Source organism: Dunckerocampus dactyliophorus, chromosome 6, assembly GCF_027744805.1.
Source record: "Dunckerocampus dactyliophorus isolate RoL2022-P2 chromosome 6, RoL_Ddac_1.1, whole genome shotgun sequence".
Taxonomy (NCBI): domain Eukaryota; kingdom Metazoa; phylum Chordata; class Actinopteri; order Syngnathiformes; family Syngnathidae; genus Dunckerocampus; species Dunckerocampus dactyliophorus.
In genome coordinates, this window is record NC_072824.1 from 23337872 (window position 1) to 23356906 (window position 19035).

Here is a 19035-nt window from a genome sequence, read left to right on the forward strand (position 1 = left end):
TACTTGACATGCTTCTCGAGGCAGAAAAAAATCCTTGATTATTTTTGTAAATTTAGGTAGTCAAATTATTCGAGGAATCGTTGCGTCCCTAATGTACATTGCAATGACGTTGCTCAATACATTGTGTAGTCTTACTGTACTGGCAACTAATGGGAGGATCAGACGGGCCTCTGCCCTTGATAACATCTACAGTATGTCATCTGTACAAACACCAACTGTATCAACACCAGGAAGCCTGACCCACTGTTGGACAACATAACTTCTATAAATAGAATGTATGAAGTGTTATTTTGGAGGGTGTCATGCCTGCCTGCCTTTATAATGATATTAGCCAACTGGGGATAGTGTATGGTAGAGATTCACATCCACACTCACATTCAATTTAGAGTCGCTAATTAACCTAACATGCAAGTTTTGGGAATGTGGGAGGAAACCGGAGTACCCAGAGGAAACCCACCCACGCACGGGGAGAACATGCAAACTCCACACAGAAGTGCCCAATGGAGATTTGAACCCAGGTCTTCCCGATCTCCTGACTGTGACTGTGTGGCCAACATGCCAACCACTAGTCCACCGTGCAGCCCTAGATTAGAATATAAGTAAAACTATTTGATCCTTGTTTGTGTTTTTATGTTATTTTTTAAATTAAAAAAAAAAAACAATTGCACAGCTGACACCAACGTGCCTGATGGTTGAAACAAGTCTGGCTTGTTTCAGGGTTTAACATTCCAACCTGTGCCAAAAATAACGTGCCCTGACCTGACAAAATCTGTGATCATACTTTCTTTACTTGTGACCCGTGCTGTGAATCTGAGCACCTCGGCAATTACAATGTATATAAATCACAAATGATCTTCGGGGTAGTACTGTATGTGCTTCATAAGGCTCATTAAAAGGTCATACGGAAAATATTTGAATCCTTATTCGTATGCATCTTGGCCTTAAACCCACAAAATTATCAATCGGGGACCGTAGCAACCTCCTCACCTGCATATGTCAGAAACTCAACAGTGACGACTTGTAGTGAAATTCTAAAAAGGTGGATTCTTCTTTAATTAAGACGTGCATTGCATTTGTTTACATTAATCATGTTAGCTAAAACAGCTACAAACACGCTGTTCTGCTGACCAGTGTTGTAGGCTTTGTGATGTGTTGGATGTGACTGTCCAAGCACAGTCACCAACGTTACGGAATAGCCTGTAATTTTACTCAGTTACACAACAACAATAGTTAAATAAATTACAGTGTGGTTTGAGGAGACATGACGAGACCTACAGTGTCAAATCTGCCTCGCTTTGGCAGGGCTGTACAGTGCAAGCGTTTCAATCACGTATGCGCCTAGGAATGAATTATGCAAGTAGAAAAAAAAGGAGCACACGTGGGAGTACGGAGTTCAACCTTTTCTAAAGGCCCTATGATTTCCGCAATCACGGAATTGGCAAATATAAACGGGATCTGCTGTTAAACACGGAATCTCGTGGAAATTGACTTAATGTGAATGAATTGTCATTGTGAGGAGAAAGAACACTAACTCACCCCGTCCTGAAGTAAACGTGGATACGGCCAGGTGAAACGAGGGCGAAAGTTGGCGGAAAAAACTTTGAAACGCCTCTCGTACTGAGCGTGAATGAAGCTAACTCTGTTATCTTAGCTTAGCAGAGGATGCTAGTGCTGTGTGTGTGTGCGTCTCTTCTCACACACACACACACACACACACACACACACACACACACACACACAAAATACACTTCTAGCCTTCTAATGAACAGCACTGTTTGACACATCCTCTCTAATTATGTAAAAAAAAAAGGGTGTCACAAAAAATATCTAATAAAATAAATGTTACAAAAATGGTGAGAGACAATGTGGAATCTGGGATAACTGACAGTGTCGAGCCAAAGGAGATGGCAACAGCTAGCGTTAGCTCTAGTGTTACTGACAGGGCTAGCAAAGTTTACAAGCAGGCCAGGCGACTTGACTACAAAAAGCTGCGGGACAAAGATGTTCTGTGTTTGAGGGTTGCAGTAGGCCTCATGATGCCACTGTGTTTATATGTACGAGTGCACGTGTGTCACTGTGTACCTTGTGTTGTGTTATTTAAGAAATGTCATATTGCTCCTGAATTCTTTCTGTGCTCCTACCTTCTTTCATTTAGGTGCTCCTACTAAAAAAGCTAAGCGGATAGTCCTATTTGGGGTCATTTTGAGAATCTAGCAGGTCTACTGAATTCTGTTTACCTTGTGGGGGGTGGGGGGATTACTGCTCCTCACATTTAAGACATCTGGGTTCGTTGTACATAAAATATGTCTACCCATACCATAACCCCTGCGCCAACATGGGCCACCCAATCTACAACACCGGTGCATTTTATTGATGACATTTTGAATGAGATACCGTGCCGAAATCCTGAGCTAAAAACATCCCAGTTCTTGCATATGTTCTTTTTCCTATAAATGCAAGGTCATGTGGACGTATGTAAAGTTTATTCTTGTTTTCAGAATGGGGAAATTACTACAGTGTGACTTTTGAACATTTTTAGTGAAGCAAAATTATTAATAATAATAATACGATGAATAATGAAAGTATTAGTGTCAGAGCAATATCAATAAAATCAATAATTGTGATTTAAAATGTTCATCTTTACTTCAATTCCAACCCCACCTGTTAACATTAAGTTTTCTTTCGGGCTATGTAGAAACTTTGTCATGTGCCTTTGTCAGGTCTTGCCTCTGTTGTCTGTCCGAGAGGCCATGAAACAGATTTTTCCGGAACAGAACACACGGCCAGAGTGATGACATCATCTTTAGGATACAAAAACACACTTCTTTGGACCACAAGAGGGATGACATCACTCCTCTAAACAGTCAGCAGCAATTGCTCTTGAAACACACATCATATCATTGACCATAAAAGGACACAGAACCATGGTACACCAGGATATCGCATAGCCATGATCTCTACAATGTTTGTCTAACCTCCCACCCGAAGCATATCAGTGGCCATCCTGCAAGGACCAAACAAAAGATGGGTCCTATCCAGTTATTTCCTATGCTGAGATAAAGGAAATTCAGCCTTCCCATCCTGCAACAACAGTCCCAGAGAAGTGACCTGACACTACACGCCTGCACGTGTACCTCTGGCCATCCAGACAATCCTCAGTGGAAGCTGAGGATTGAGCTCATTCAATTGTTATTTCTTGATTCATCTTTTTTGTATGTTCTGAACTACTGTTACTATGCCACTGTTGTATGGAGCAGATAACTAAAAATGTAAAGGCTGAAAACATGCATGCGTGTACAAAGTGTACGTTAATTGCACAACTAATGTGTCTTACAGTGGCATTACTGATGACAATTTCATATACACTGGCAAAAACTATTTAAAAACGCTCAGAGCGCAACCCTCAACCAAGATTGTGGTCTTTAATCAACCGCTCCATAGTTTGAACAATACAATTAACATTATTACGTGTATGAAATAGTAAGTGGATTAAGAAAAAGGGCACAGAGTGGACATTGTTCTGCAAGCATCAGTAATTCAGCATGTTTACTTTATCACTTCATAACACTGCATTACGCCCTGCCATTGGCTGGCGACCAGTCCAGGGTGTACCCTGCCTCTCGCCCCAAGTCAGCTGGGATAGGCTCCAGCATACCTGCGACCCTAGTGGGGATAAGCTGCATAGAAGATGTATGGATGGATGGATCTGTGCATTACTGCAACTTTGTTGACTTTTTCATTATGGCTGGTTCTGCTTGATTCTTGCTTAGTGTGACGGGCTCTTTAAACCTACCTACCTAGTGGTCACCTAATCACCTAGTTGGTGATTAGTAGTAGTCATAAAAGTAGTAATCATGTGACTTCTCGGCACAAGCACAAACTACTATGTATATTTTTTGGCTGATCTGATTAGCCTCGTATGGCATGTGATAGAAAGTTGGTTCATCCAAACACCACCCAGTTATATTCTCCAAGTGTCTGCTTATTCCAAACAGTAGTTTGATTCAACCGTGTATTTAAACTGAAAAAGTGATGAGCATAGCATTGGTTTACATGATGACAACTCTTTTGCACAAACACATGAAAATTTATTTTAAAGCGAACGTTTAGGATATAGATTGAGAACATGCATGCATGATATGGGTTTCCAAATGTGTACACTTATTGCACCGCTAATGTGTCTTAGTCGCATTACTGACGTACGACAAATTCCACATACACAGTACCAGTCAAAAGTTTTAGAACACCCCAATTTTCCAGTCATTTATTGAAGTTCAAGTCGTTCAAGTCCAATGAATAGCTTGGAATGGTACAAAGTTAAGTGGTAAAGTGCCAGAGGTTTAAAAAAAAATAATAATAATAAGGTTACCAAAAACTAAAAAATTATGTGTGTTTCAGAATTATACAAAAAGGCCCGTTTCAGGGACCACAAAATGGGTCAACAATTTAAAGCTCTTCTGCAGAAATGGAGGTTGATCAAGCCTTGGCAGTTGGTGCAACCAATTCCTACAGGTGTTCCAAGTTGTGGAGTACTTACTACTTCCTCTGTCTGCATAAAAACAATGTTCGGAACACACTGTGGTACTATATCCTCGTGAACATCAGTTGAACAGCATTGTACTGGAGAAAGTCATTTGTTGCTACAAAAATGGCAAGAAAAAAAGAAATAATGAGAGAGAGACAGACCATCTTAACACTTAAAAATGTAGTTTTTTCCTCAGGAGAAATTGGAGTGTTCTAAACGTTTGACCAGGAGTGTACACCAGCAAAATGTGTTCAAAACACTCAGTAGAATGTAACCCTCCACAGTTACAGATAAGACCCAAACAAACAAGCAACTGGTGTGCACTGTTTCTTTACAAACGGTAACTACTGCCCTGCATGTATAGTACAGCATTTATTTGTTTTTGCAGGTCCATGTGAATGGGAGTCAGTTGTTTTGTTCTGCACATGAAATGAAACATACTGTACTTTCTGCTCTTTTAATATGTCATGATCTCATTCAGGATATGTAATTATGCATGTAAAATTACCATGTCACAGATATGTATACGTTGTTACCTATGCAAACTGATTTTTATGTTAAGACTGGACTTGTATCGCACTTGAGAATTAATATTTGTTGTAGGATAACATCCTGGTACATGTCAGGCCACTCAAACAAAATAAATCCAATAAAACAAGCACAACGTGAAGTCACTGCTAAGCAATGCTGACAGGGTTTCAGCTCTGAGACAGTGAGGATGAGCATCATCATTTGGTACACAAGCTGACCCAGTTAGATAAAAGGACAACACAGCAGCAAACAGTACGTACCCACGGTAACGGCAGCCAGGCACAGAGCTGCCAACCGTGATTTGTCATTGGGCATGCGTGTGTCCCTGCATGCGTGCACAAACAGGAACAGGAACCAAATCATGGGTGTGCCCTCTAAAAGTGAGTAAATAATGTGGTCACATTTGGAAGGAAACCATTTCCTTGAATTCGCAACTAATTATGACTGCGAAATAGTTAATTCCATTGTTTTTTTAATTGTAAAAGAACTAACATCTTCCAGTTAAGATTGAAGACTCAAGCAATCAGCTTTCATATAAAAATATGCTTCAAAAAGGTCCAAATGACAGTAGATCACAACATGAGGCACAGGCCATAAACCATTCCATTTTCCTGCGCTTATCCGAGCCCGGGTCGCGGGGGCAGCAGTCTTAGTAGGGAAGCCCAGACTTCCCGGTCCCCGACCACCTCCTCCAACTCCACCGGGAGGACACCAAGGCGTTCCCAGGCCAGCTGTGAGACATAATCCCTCCAGGGTGTCCTAGGTCTTCCCCGGGGCCTTCTCCCGGTTGGGCATGCCCGAAACACCTCACCAGGGAGGCGTCCGGGAGGCATCCGGACTAGATGCCCGAGCCACCTGAGCTGGCTCCTCTTGATGTGAAGGAGCAGCGGCTCCACTCTGAGCTCCTCCCGGATGACCGAGCTCCTCACCCTATCTCTTAAGGTGAGTCCGTCCACCCTATGAAGAAAACTCATTTCAGCCGCTTGTATCCGCGATGTCGTTCTTTCGGTCATGACCCAAAGCTCATGAACATAGGCCATAAACCTTTGCTTGGAAAATGCAATTGAAGAGCTACTGTTAAGTTGTGACCTTCATCACACTATATTATGTCGTGAAGACCTGTGGAAGCTCGGAAGGCAATGGACATCCCTAAGTTGAAACCATTCGAAAAAAAATATTCTTAAAAATACCAGAAATGTGACAAGAAAATCATGTTGCTTTTAGGACTTTTATGGATGCTCTATAAAACCACCCAAATTATTGTGTATGTGTATGATGTAGTGCTACTGTACATACAGCCTCTGTAAACACATTGCACTGAATGCATACACACTGCTGCACTTCAATGCACACTAAGTCCCCTACTAACGAACATCTGACGTGCGAACATTCAGAGATACGAACACAAGCCGACTGGTCTATATTTTCATGTGTTTTGCCTTAAAAGTCCATATTTATACTGCTACATGCTTGACCGGCAAACCCATATTTATACTGCTACATGCTTGACCAGCAGAGGGCACTGTGACACTGCTAATGGGACCAACAGATACAGGAAGACGAGGAAGAGTTTTATGATACAACCCGGACAGAGCATGTGATTAAAGTTTATGAAGAGTTAATAGGCCTGCTTAATTCTACACCACCCACAGAACACTACCTCTATAAGAGGAGTCTAACGATGACAACGATTTGTCCTTTTTTTCAATAACTCCTCCTCCTCCTCCTCCACCACAATGACGTATGCTTGACCACTCCTCTTCAAAGGTAAATAACATTTATCATTACGTATTATTATATCATTTTTATTATTGTTTTTTTCATTAATTATCCTTGTTTAATATTACTACTGCATCCAAACTCATATTTACATACATACACATATACTGTATATGTATATACGTACATGTAGTACCTATATCATTGGTAATATTACCTTTTCCCCGACTTAAGAACAATTCGACTTAAGAACGGTCGTCTGGAACCAATTGTGTTCGTTAGTTGGGGACTTAGTGTACTTGTTAATCACTTTCCTACGGCTGTAAATCTGATAAACAACAATCTGATTAATTATTAATGTCTAAACCATTGACAACAAATGTGAGTACACTTTGAAGTGGGCCCAAAATTGGGCCCAAAGTGTCAATATTTTGTATGTCTACGAGTTATGTCTTAAAATAATCGACTATTTGACAATTAGATTCGAAGGAGTCTGATTTGACTATTAATCTCGCCATCAAATCGTATGAAAACGTCATGTAATCCAAATTGTACCATTCTACATGAGTGTGCCCATGCTGAGCATACATTTTTATATCTAATGTCTTTGTTATAAATAGCCTATTATGATACAAAATTAGCCTGATGTGTTTAGAATTGAAAATGATGTATGCGTTTGACAGACGACCTATACTTACCACACATTAATCAAAATCACCTATTTCAGTGGCGCAATCCAAAAGGAGCTGAGGCGAGCGTGAGCTTTGAACACTAGGAAGACTTTCAATGACGACGGACTTATTGGCTCATAATGGCTACCAAGAAAAACAAATTATCCAAGGTGTGGTGTTTGGTGTGGTAAAAGGTTAAAAAGGTAACCCCAAGAAAGCGAAGTGCAACTTGTCTCAGCAGCTTCTTTCGTAACACACACAACCCACATGGCTGGTACGGCAACTTCATTTTATATCTCTGGATTAACTGGATTGTGACTGGATTTTACTCCAATAAATTTGGCTGCTAACTAGGGTTTGGCATCGAATCTCGAGCATCGATGAGAAGAAATAGCGAAATAGCATTAACGATGAAGAAGCCAGTGAGCACCAAGGAAGAAGAAGCGGCTGTAAAGTTTCACTTAACCTCATAAAAAAAAAAAAAAAAAAAAAAATAGTGTAGAAATAAGAGTGCCCCGTCTTTGACGCGCTACGCAAGACTTCCTCTAAACAGTCAGAACAGGGAAGTCAACCAGTAAATGACGTCTGTCTCATGCCAATGTTACCGGAATTGAAATAACTCAAATTCACACGATGCCCAACCCTACTGCTTCCTGAGAGTTTTGGCAAGTTGCTGTTTTTCAAGCCACGTTCTTCCTATTTTATGTTCACTGTGCAGACAGTGACTGTGTTTCAGTTTACCCTAAGATTCCTTAGTAAGGCAGTGGTCGGTCGCATCAGAGGTGTGTTTGGGGTTATTAGAGCTGCAACATTTAATTGATTAATCAATGGTTAATCGATTAACCAATTAATCAAGAACTATTTTGGTAATCGATTAATCCTTTTTTTGATTTAAATATGTAAATATCCTCTTATTTCAACCTCTCAAATGTAATTTTTTTTGTTTTTATTTCCTTAGTCATCCATGAAAGCAGACCTATTATATTTGTGTTTTAGCCAAAACAAGATATTCACACATATCTGCTTTGACTTTGGAAAACAGTGATGGACATTTTTACCTCTTTTCTTATATTGCAGACCCAACCACTCACTGTAGCTTGTTTCATAGTAATTTGGTCCATCTATGGCCTAACCAATTACTCCATTAATCGAAACAAGCTCCGTTTTACTGAAGCTACTTGACAAACATTTAGATTTTTTGTCATTTAAAAATGATTTTAACAGAATATTCAAGCGGCAACCTAGTGGAGTGCACTTACTTGCTCTGTCAGTTCAAATTTTCTATTTCTGAAAAAAGAGGCGGAAATTAAAAATGTGCTTTTTTTTATATCTGATTAAACTAAAAAATAATCAACTGATTAATTGGTCATTGAAATAATCTGGTCATGATGTTAGAATAGTTGCTGTCACACACGCTTAACGCCATCTAAACCAAATAAGTTTCTTGGTCTCATCAGACTAGAGGACAGGTTTGTTGTAACCCATGTGCTTAAGTAACCAGTTATTATAATTAATAACTTTTTTAAAGTAATTGGCCCAACACTGGTCAAGTGACACTGGGTAAGAGAATTGGCTAATTAGGCCCAGATTAGATTAAGGACTGTGTGTTGAGTTATTTTGAGGAAATGTAGACATTATACAAGCTGCACACCGACTATATTGTATCAAAGTGTCATCTCTTCAGTGTTGTCCAGAAATGTGAGGCGTGTACTCACTTTTGTGAGGTACTGGATGTAAACACACATGCAACCAAGTGTCCTCGTCTCGACAATTCATCCAATCTCACAGTTAATACATTCATTAATTCATTCACTTGAATGTATAATAGTGTATGTCAACTCCACCAAGCTGAGATGTTCTCTCCAGAAAACAAACAACCATGCAAAAGACAAACGTCATAGCTTTCCACACAAAGCATTCCAACTGTGGCTTTACAATAGCATGACTCATGAAGCCACATAATTTGGCATGACAAGAGTAATTAGTACCTGGCAGAGTAGCACTGAATTTTTTTTATTTTTTATTTTTTTTTACAGGAGTTGGCACCTGAACTGAACCAAAAGAGAAACAGAAAAACTTGCGTCATTTTGACGTGAACATAATCAAAGTGATCTCCTGCGTGTGTTGCAACAGCAAGGAAGCATGACCTTCTACGTCATGTTTTATCTTCTTTGTCTGCCTTTGTCTGTCCTTTAAAACAGTGGTTCTGAACTGGTTTGGCTGCGGGACCCACCACCACACTTTAATGCCCCAAATTATGGAATTTTATTCTATCTAATATTTAATGAAAAGACTCAGCGGTTTGAATTAAGGTAATGCAAAATAACAAAGTGTGCCAAGTTGAATGAACATTTCAGAAACAATAGACTTTGTTATTCACAGACTCAAAATTATTTGAACAAAAAGCGTAGTTTTTAGTAAATGATCTGAGGAGTCCAGTTGCTCTGATTTAACTCTACAGACAAACAAAAACTGCAATTTAAAAAGATTAAAATATACAAATTATTTTTTTAAATTAACTCATCAGGCTGCAAGTTTAATACCTGCAAGTTTATTAACATGCCCTGGGCACCATCGAAGTTACAACCGCCACTGATATCACCACTTCAGGTCTTCAGGTCCTCCTGCTGTAGCATAAACAAATGGAATGCCAACGACTACTGTTACAGCTTGTAACAAACAAAACAGTGAATATTTGATGTGATTTACCTTCGTTCTACTCGTTAACTGCCTTCCCCTATTTCGGCACATATCCTCAACCCACGAGCCCGCCGAGTCCTTTGGTGCTGCAGTACACTGAGCTTGTCATATGGCTTGTTGGTACAGGTCGGGCCAGTGCAACTTTTCAATTTCTTGTAATATTGCATAATATGACATTTTTTCAGCTTTTCAGTTTGGCCGTGTAAGCTACATTTAGATCCACCAGCTTGTAAGTTATTCTTCCACAGACTTCGTTGTTTTGAGTCACTGCCTCAAAGTCCATATGATACGATACGGTACATAATATGGCTTCGTAAAACACTTGAATCTGTCCACTTCTAGTAGCTCACCAAAATGAAGCTTGTACAAATATAGTGGAAACACTGCAAGTATGTTTAACTAATCAGCATTCTGCAGCACACAGATGCCTCACAAAAGTTCCAGAAACTATTGAAAAAGATCTTAGTGGCCGCCTGGAACTTTTCCGGGCGCTCGTGAAAACTTTTGACCGGAGTATTTTTAAATACCAGCGTAAACAGGAAAATTCCTCAAAAAGGTTCCTGCGGTAGAAAGAGTTATTGTGACCAAATCCAAAGTTGAAGGCTGAAAAAGGCCAAATTGGTGACAGATGACAACACACCTCAGAGAAACATACCACCGTAATAACACACTCAGCTATGCACATCTTGTAACAAAGAAAAAAAAAAACACTGGCGTCTGAGACTCAATTTGCCGCGTATAGAAAGTATGGAGCCACATGGTTTTGATCAGTCCTCTAAGCAGAGCTGAGTGAGGTAATGATGAAGTCATCTCTGTCCTCTTGAAGTTCACAAGTGCAGGGGAGCAATATATTTACTGGGCTTCTCCCTCCCACAGACATGCATGTCTAAAAAATAAAAATCACTGTACAAAATCAGATTTATACAACTTTCAGTCAATAAGACGTCAGAGCCCACACCCATGGGGCCCGGCCAGCCACAGCGCAAAGAGACAACATGGGTCTCCCTTCCAATGAGCTCACCACTCATGGCAGGGGCCAAAGGGGTCGGGTGCAGAGCGAGCTGGGTGGCAGCTGAAAGCGGGCGACCTTGGCGGTCCGATCCTCATCTGGTGGAGAAGGAGCCTGTGCTGGTGCGCGAGGTGGAGAAGTTCCAGCTAGGATATAGTCGGACTCATCTAAACGCACACCAAGGGCTCTGAAACCAGTCCTCTCAAGAGGTGCTGGACTTTATTCCACTCTGGCGTTGCCAGCAGTGAGAGGCAACGGGCAGGGGTGGCAATTCTGCTTGCACCTCAGCTCCTGGCCTGTACACTGGGGTTTAACCCGGTGAACGAGAGGGAGGTTTCCCTCCATCTTCAGATGGGTGGGACGGGTCCTAACTGTTCGTGCTTATGCACCAAACAGCAGTTCAGAATAAACCCTGTTTGGAGTCCCAAGAGGGAGTACTGGAGAGTACTGCAGCATCTGCACATAAGCAACCGCCGTTTGACAACCCTGCACCACCCAAAGCTCCAGTGTTCCACTGAATTAAAAAGCACCCCAGATCCTGATGGACCCCCCTCCACTGTGCCGGGTAGAAAACATCTCAGGTGGGATCTCCTTGTCATGCCAGTCACGTTGGAAGCCATCTGGACCGTCAAGGCAAAATTGTTTCACATCACAGAATAAATTTTTTTTCCACCTTTCAATGTCCCATGTTTGATGCTCCAAGTTGAAGTCTGAACGGGCAGTTTTTTGGCATTGAAGGAGACGAGGTCTTTGAATTATTTTTTTGTTTTTTTTTTAAACCCTTTTCACGCAGATGCCGTCTGATGGTTATTGCACTGCAGTCGGCACCAGTAAGGGCCTTAATTTTGGTCGAAGACCGCCCTATGTCTTGATGGACAGCCAATCAGATCCTCTGGCTCAGCGCTGGTGTGATTTTTTTGGATCTACTAGTTGACTTTTTGGTTCCATAATGCTCAGGATCTTTCAGAAAATGTAGAATGACTGTCTTACCGCACCCAACCTCAGCAGCAATGGCACGCTGCGAGAGCCCTTGCTAATGCAGCTCGACAATCCGACCACGTTCAAAAAGAGAAAGCTTCTTAGCTTTAGCCATCAGGAGGGCATGACAGTGCGAATGCCTGACAGAAAATTAAAAATTTTAGCAGATTTTGGCTGTTATAGCCTGTGGTCGTAAACTTTTGGTCAGGTGATCCACAACCTATTTCAGTTTTTTTGTTTTATTTAAATTACATGTTCCAAATGTTTTTTGCCTAACTCCCCCTTCCTATATTGTAGCTCTACTTAAAACTTCATTAAGATCCAAATGTGCAAAATGCAAATTCTTGCAATTTTTCAACTGGTCTTAAGATTTTGATTAGGAGTGTATATGGTTTTGTAATTGCACTGGTTTTGATGTGTTCATGTCAGAATAAAGTTATAAAAGAGCGTCAGAATGTGTGTGACACTGCGGCCACGCTAACCTGTGCCTCCATCTGTGTTCATAAGAGAGAGGTGTGGCTTGCCATGATGCACATAGGTTAATTACCTTAAATATTACAATGTAATTAAGGAAAGCGCCATTAAGTTACCGATATTAGGCTCAGGGAGGAGATATTAGATGTACAGTGACGTGTGACGCTGGGAGTGGACAAGTGCTGTTGTTGTGGTCAACATGGGACTATTACTGTTGATACGGTTGTTGTTGTGCACATTGTTCTTTCATCCGTAACCCAATCGTTCAACGCCTCTATCGACCTTTTTTCGCTCTCTATCTACCCTCTGTCCCTCTACTGTCTCTGTATTGCAACCCAACCGGTCGAGACGGACACACTACAGAGCCTGGGAAGTTTTTCCTTGCTTCCGTTGCTCCTTGCTCATATGGGGTTCAGTTGGTCCTCTTTAATGTATGAAGGTCGTGATTGTAGATCTGCTCCATGTGTAAAGTGCCTTGAGATAACCTCTGTGGTGAAATGGCGCTATACACTAAGTCCCCTACTAACGAACATCCGACGTGCGAACACAAGCCGACTGGTCTATTTTTTTTAATGATTTTTTTTTTTAAATTGCCATATTTTGTCATTTAAATTTTTTCGAAATACAAAGGCGCTATTTTTTAGTGCGTGCCATTCCGCCGCTACGAATGGTGGGTAGCAGCATCCCTCTCGCGCGATCTTTCTCAGTTCGTCTGCACTTGTCGCTGATAACATCTCGGAGCACGCCGTTTTTACCCCATTCGATACTTTACAGAGTCTTTTGTTATCCGTTATCATGGCTGATAAATTGAGTGCAAGTGCTAGTAGTAGTGGCAGGAAACGTCAAGCAATTTCTATGGAAAGGAAGGTGGCAATCATCAGGAAGTTGGACGGTGGCGAGAAAATGGCTAATGTAGCGCGTGCTTATGGAGTGAATCGCTCAACCGTAGGAACAATGTACAAAGTCAAGGTTTGAATTATGGAACATGCGAAGACTTCTGTACCAATGGCATCCACTATCATTACAAAGAGGAGTCTAACGACGACGAAGATTTGTCCTTTCTTCAATAATTCCTACTCCTGCTCCACCACTACCACCAACGATGTATGCTCGACCACTGCTCTTCAAAGGCAAATAACATTTATCATTACGTATTATTATATCATTTTTATTATTGTTTTTTTCATTAATTATCCTTGTTTACTATTACTACTGCATCCAAACTCATATTTACATACATACGCATATACTGTATATGTATACACGTACATGTAGTACCTATATCATTGGTAATATTACCTTTTCCCCTACTTAAGAACAATTCGACTTAAGAACGGTCATCTGGAACCAATTGTGTTCGTTAGTTGGGGACTTAGTGTATAAGGCAAATTGTCTGACTTGACTTGAAGTTCCATCTTTAACTCATTTAATACAATACCATATTTATACGTTTTTAGAAACCCAAACGCCTGATCCCAAAGACGTATTCATATATCTAAGTTGTTTTGCCTGAGACGCAAAAAAAGTCGATGACACAACTGTCACTGTAGTTTTAAGCCATAAAAACAGCCACAACGTGGCAGAAGTGCATTTGATAAGAGCTTGGCATAGATCATTTGCATGTATTAACACACTCGACAGCAAGGAGGAAGTGGAAGAGCATGGAGTGTAGCGTGCAGAAGGTTACGCATTGTAGGAAAATTTTAACGCGCACACACACACACACACACACACACACACACACACACACACACGCAGTTTAGTTCCAAATGTGAAAATTATACTGCAAGTAGTTCATAGTGTTATCATTTTAAATAAATTCTTATTTTGATGTAAAACAACCCTTTTGTGTTGCAGTACAGTTGTTTAGATATTTAAGCTGTCAAAAAAGAAAAAAATCTGTCAAATGGAAAGTTAAAATGCATCTTTCCACAAGATGCTGTTTTTCTCCCTTTACTTGTTAGGAACTGATATTTTCCTGAAACTTACCTATGTTGTACTGCTGACTACTAAAGAACGGAAAAAGGTAGAAACAAACTTTTTTTTTCCTGATCTGATGTTTCTTTTGGTAACTTCCGTGTTGATATAACCATAGAACACAATATTCTGTGTGCCTTGAAAAAACAGTCAAAATAGTCTAAAATGTCCGGTACTAAAAAGGCGTTGTCTTTTGAAAAAAGGGCTGAGATTGAACGAGTTCTTCTCTCTAAATAAACGCCCCCGCTATGATTAAAGCATTTACAACTCATCATTGTTGACAGCAATGTCATTGTTGACAGCATTGTTATCATATTCAAACTGCAAAAACAACTTTCATTTACTTTCCTTCCTGGTGACAATGACAGTTCAACTTTAGTTTTATCTGTTCTGACGTATACTTGGAGTGTGCTCACGCTTGGCCTTCTTGACACCTACAGTCCAGCCCATTTCGCTAGTGTGAGTGCGCTCACCCGTGCACAAGTTCAATACACCACGGGTGTACTCACATTAGGCCAATCGTACCATGTCTGGGCCCACTAACCACTGGCCACTTGACCAGTGTGAATGCACTCTATCGCAGCACGACTACAAAAGGTACTCTAGGGACCGGCACAATACCATGCACACACACACACACACACACACACACACACAGGCTGTAGTGGAGTCATAGAATGACTGTATTGCGATCTCTCACAGCAGACTTTTTAATCAAAATGAAATACAAAGACTCAAAATGATCCAAAAGTGAAACCCACAGCACGCCCGTTCAACAGCAATTACGTTTGTGTGCATGATAAAGATGTGTCCTTCAATTCATGGCCTTGTCTTGCGAAAATTAATGGCAGCAGAAACCTTGTCCAAAATAAAGTCAGAACAGCTCCATACAAAAGTAAAAATAGCCCACATATTAAGAGACACTGCCGTTCAGCAGAATAGAATGCCCCTCTTGCAAGTAATTACTGACAGCAGCAACCTTGTACAAAATACAACAGAACAAAAATACGAAATGATTTCACAAAGTCAGAGAAATTTCAGCCAAAGAGCGACAACTAGTTAGAGGCAAACTTGGACTTGTTTGAAGAAGTGTTCTTTTATTTGCAGTCAATCAGCTTGATATTTACACCCTTTCCCACACATTACAAACAAACAGGAGCTTATCAACCCCAATGCCTACTTCACTCACGGTGCAAAAAAAAAAAAAATAGTGTGGAACATAGGCTGAAATGCGAATATTTACTTTGCAAGTTGATTTCGGTGTGCGCCCCAAAATTTTCTGCTTTCGCTCCTAAAATTTTAAGTTAGGGGCCACTGTGCTCCTAGTAAAAAATGTTAGTCTGGATCACTGATTTTATACAAATTTACAACCCTCAAGACATGCTGGGTATGCACGCTTATACATTCATGAATGTAATAAAGACATCATAAAATGAAAGTGATCGATTCTCCTCCATGTTATAAATGATAACCACAACCTTGCACAATAGAAAATAAACAGAACTACTTTCAGACTCAAAGCAATACATAAGGTCAGGAAAATAGCAGTAATACAGCGGTGTGCAAGTGATACAAGCAAACAGGCCACAAATGCATTGTGTCAGTGCAGTTGAGAGCATGCTAGCAGGCACGTATTGTAATAAAAAGGTACGTTACATAGTCGAATAACACAAGTTGTGTGGCGTATTGTACAACAACCAAAATAGTGTAGCAAACTTTTTTGTGTAAATTTTCAACGTAAACCAAAACAGACACTAACCGTGACGTACACTAACCAAAGGTTTCACTATATTATATATTTGCAATCCCTTTTGCACTATCTATAAAAAGTCAAGCTTGGCAGATTGTTTAATTCTGTGACCACCATGAGTTTAATTTTAAACTTATTTTAAATACAGTATGCAAAATGGCTTCATGTTCAGGTTCATACACTTTCAAAGAAGTACACTTCTTTAAAGTGCACTAAAATTAAAAACTTGTTTTTAAAAACTTTTTAGTTTTTACATTTTTTTATTATGGCCTCTGCTAATAGAAATTACAGTTTTTCGCCATTGGTTTGGTTCATTTCTTGCAACAGAAATTACATTCTCAAAATAACATGGACAAACCTCCAAGCAATCTGGCAATTGTTCACAACAGAATTGAATTTCTCATTCATTTCATCAAATTGCAAATGGCTTAGTACATCTTAGGTCCATCTTTGATGATGATCTAAACTGATTGTCCTCTCCAAAACATGTGGGCCTCATTTCATTGTGTAAGTCATCACATGCACAATAGTCTGTTCAATTGTCAAAATCAGTCTATAATATACTATAATGCCATGGATACCATATGTGACTCTCTTGGAACATTGGATAAATTGGACAGCCACCAGGGAAGAATTGTAGTTGTGAAACTCCAGCCTCATTTACAGCACTGTGGGTGACATAATTTTCCTTTTTTTTTTTTTGGTTTATGTGTTTTTATTACACTCTTATACTAAACACATTTTTCTTAATACTGCAATGTATGGAAGTTACTTTATGTTTGTGAATAAAAATAATTTGCCAGTATGACTGGAACATGTGCTGTCAAACCTTGGATGCTATTACCGTAAAACCTAAAATCCCAAATTTTTTTCAGTTTTATACACAACTGTGTTATATTAGCTAGACAAAAAAAAAAAAAAAAAAAAAGTACAGAAACCAGTCAATGAAGCACTGGGCTAAGACAGAGGTGGGCATGAGGGATATTTCCATGGCCCTCTGCCATAGTCCCAAACAGCTAAACATTCTGAATTGCGGTGTTTACATAATGCCAGAGGGAAAATGCATTTTAGGGCCACTGACAATTTATATGGGGATTTTTTTTTAGTTTTGACATGAGTGAAGTGTTTTGGGAAAGATGTGAGCTTTTGCAGGTGAACCGTGGTCTTGTGCCGAGCCATCTAAGTATATTTTGCCAAAGAAGAGAAAGTCCAGTCTGCTTCAGGAAATGAGCCTAACCGAGGGATCTTTGCATTTTGGTGGCACTGCCTATTCATATGAGAAAGGAATTAGCTTTGGGAAGATATGAGCTTTTGCAAGTGAGCTATGGTGTTGTGCTGAACTGTAAAACGGTTTGGCGAAATGATCTTAGAGTTTTGAGAATGTAGTTTCTGTTTCAAGAAATGAGTCAAACCAATGGAGAAAAACTAATTGAAAGACTCATGCACGTAATACCGACATACTGCCACACACGCACAAGGTGGTAGTTAAACATGACATGCATTTACACAATTAAATGATTTCCTCAGGCGCACCTTGAAACCAAAACCACTGTCATTATCAAATAAGGACACGTGAGTGGCTGAAGCAGTAACTGTGAGAACACACTGCTTTCAGTAAACATGACTCACATTTCAAAAAAGATATCGTCTCCAATGCGACAGCGTAAGTGACGAGTGTCGACTTACCTACCGTGACAAGGCGTCAGTCAATCAGCAGCAGAGACATTCTGGTATAGCAGGAAACTCGAATTCGAACTCAACTTCGGTTCAACTTCGGGGGCACGAAGACTGTAGACGTTCAGTGACATCCAGTCAATTAGCACACAGCACCATGCTGCATGTTTGTTCATTCATTTCTCGCCGCCGGCTGAACCGGAAGCATGCACTATATGGCAGGAAGTCGGTTCCCATTCATTTGAAAGGGTGATGTATTTTTTTGGCAAATTCCCCTGCCTGGTTTTAAAGACACGTAAAGACACGTCTATTATTGTCCAGATTATAAACTCCACTAATCACATTGCTTGTTTTTTCATTTATAGTTCATATACGATCACATTTTATAAAACAAATATCTTCACATTAATAATTACATTATATAGATTATAATTAAGAGGGTGTTTAATGTATTGTATGTGCATGACATATTTTATATATACCTGTACATGTTGCTATAGATGTGCTTAGACCTGCCCTGTGTGACTTCAAAGATGCTGTGCTGGCTCCATCTAATGGGTATGCAGCGCAAGAACCAAAATGGCTGAAATTATACAGTACATCTTCGAATGAAAAATATGTCAAACGGCCCAGTGACCTGAAACCAAAAGTGAAATTCCAGTGACTTCAAGCGCTTGCTATGAAGAATTGTAATGAGCATTGAAAGAGTCATTTTAGTCTTGATGTTGTGGTATGATAAAAATAAACCAATATTCCAAAAGCTTGAATGTCATGTAAAATATGATTAAAATCAGAATGTATGCATTTTAAATGCTCTACAGGAAAATATAAATTCAATACGGTAGATATACACATGCAAACAAGATGTTATTCCTCCTATTGCCAATTTCCATTTGTTGAAGTGTATATAAACACAAACAAGGTAAACGTACACTAAACACATTAGTTGGTGATCATTTCTTAATTGTTGGCATCATGGGAAGGATGAAAAGCTATGTATTTACTTCATTTTCCAGTTTACAGTATA

The 19035-nt window shown here is 39.9% G+C and overlaps 1 protein-coding gene across 2 annotated transcripts in view; it reads right to left on the bottom strand.

The window, feature by feature from the left end:
• add3a (adducin 3 (gamma) a) overlaps positions 1 to 18187 on the bottom strand; it is a 105846-nt gene extending 87659 nt beyond the window's left edge. The window contains exon 1 of one of the 2 annotated variants that reach the window (XM_054778687.1): positions 18025 to 18187. The gene's annotated coding sequence lies outside the window, so the exon portion shown is untranslated. Of the gene's footprint in view, positions 1 to 18020 lie in introns of both variants that reach the window. The other variant, XM_054778686.1, reaches the window with a different exon arrangement.
• Between the last annotated feature and the right edge of the window lie 848 nt (positions 18188 to 19035).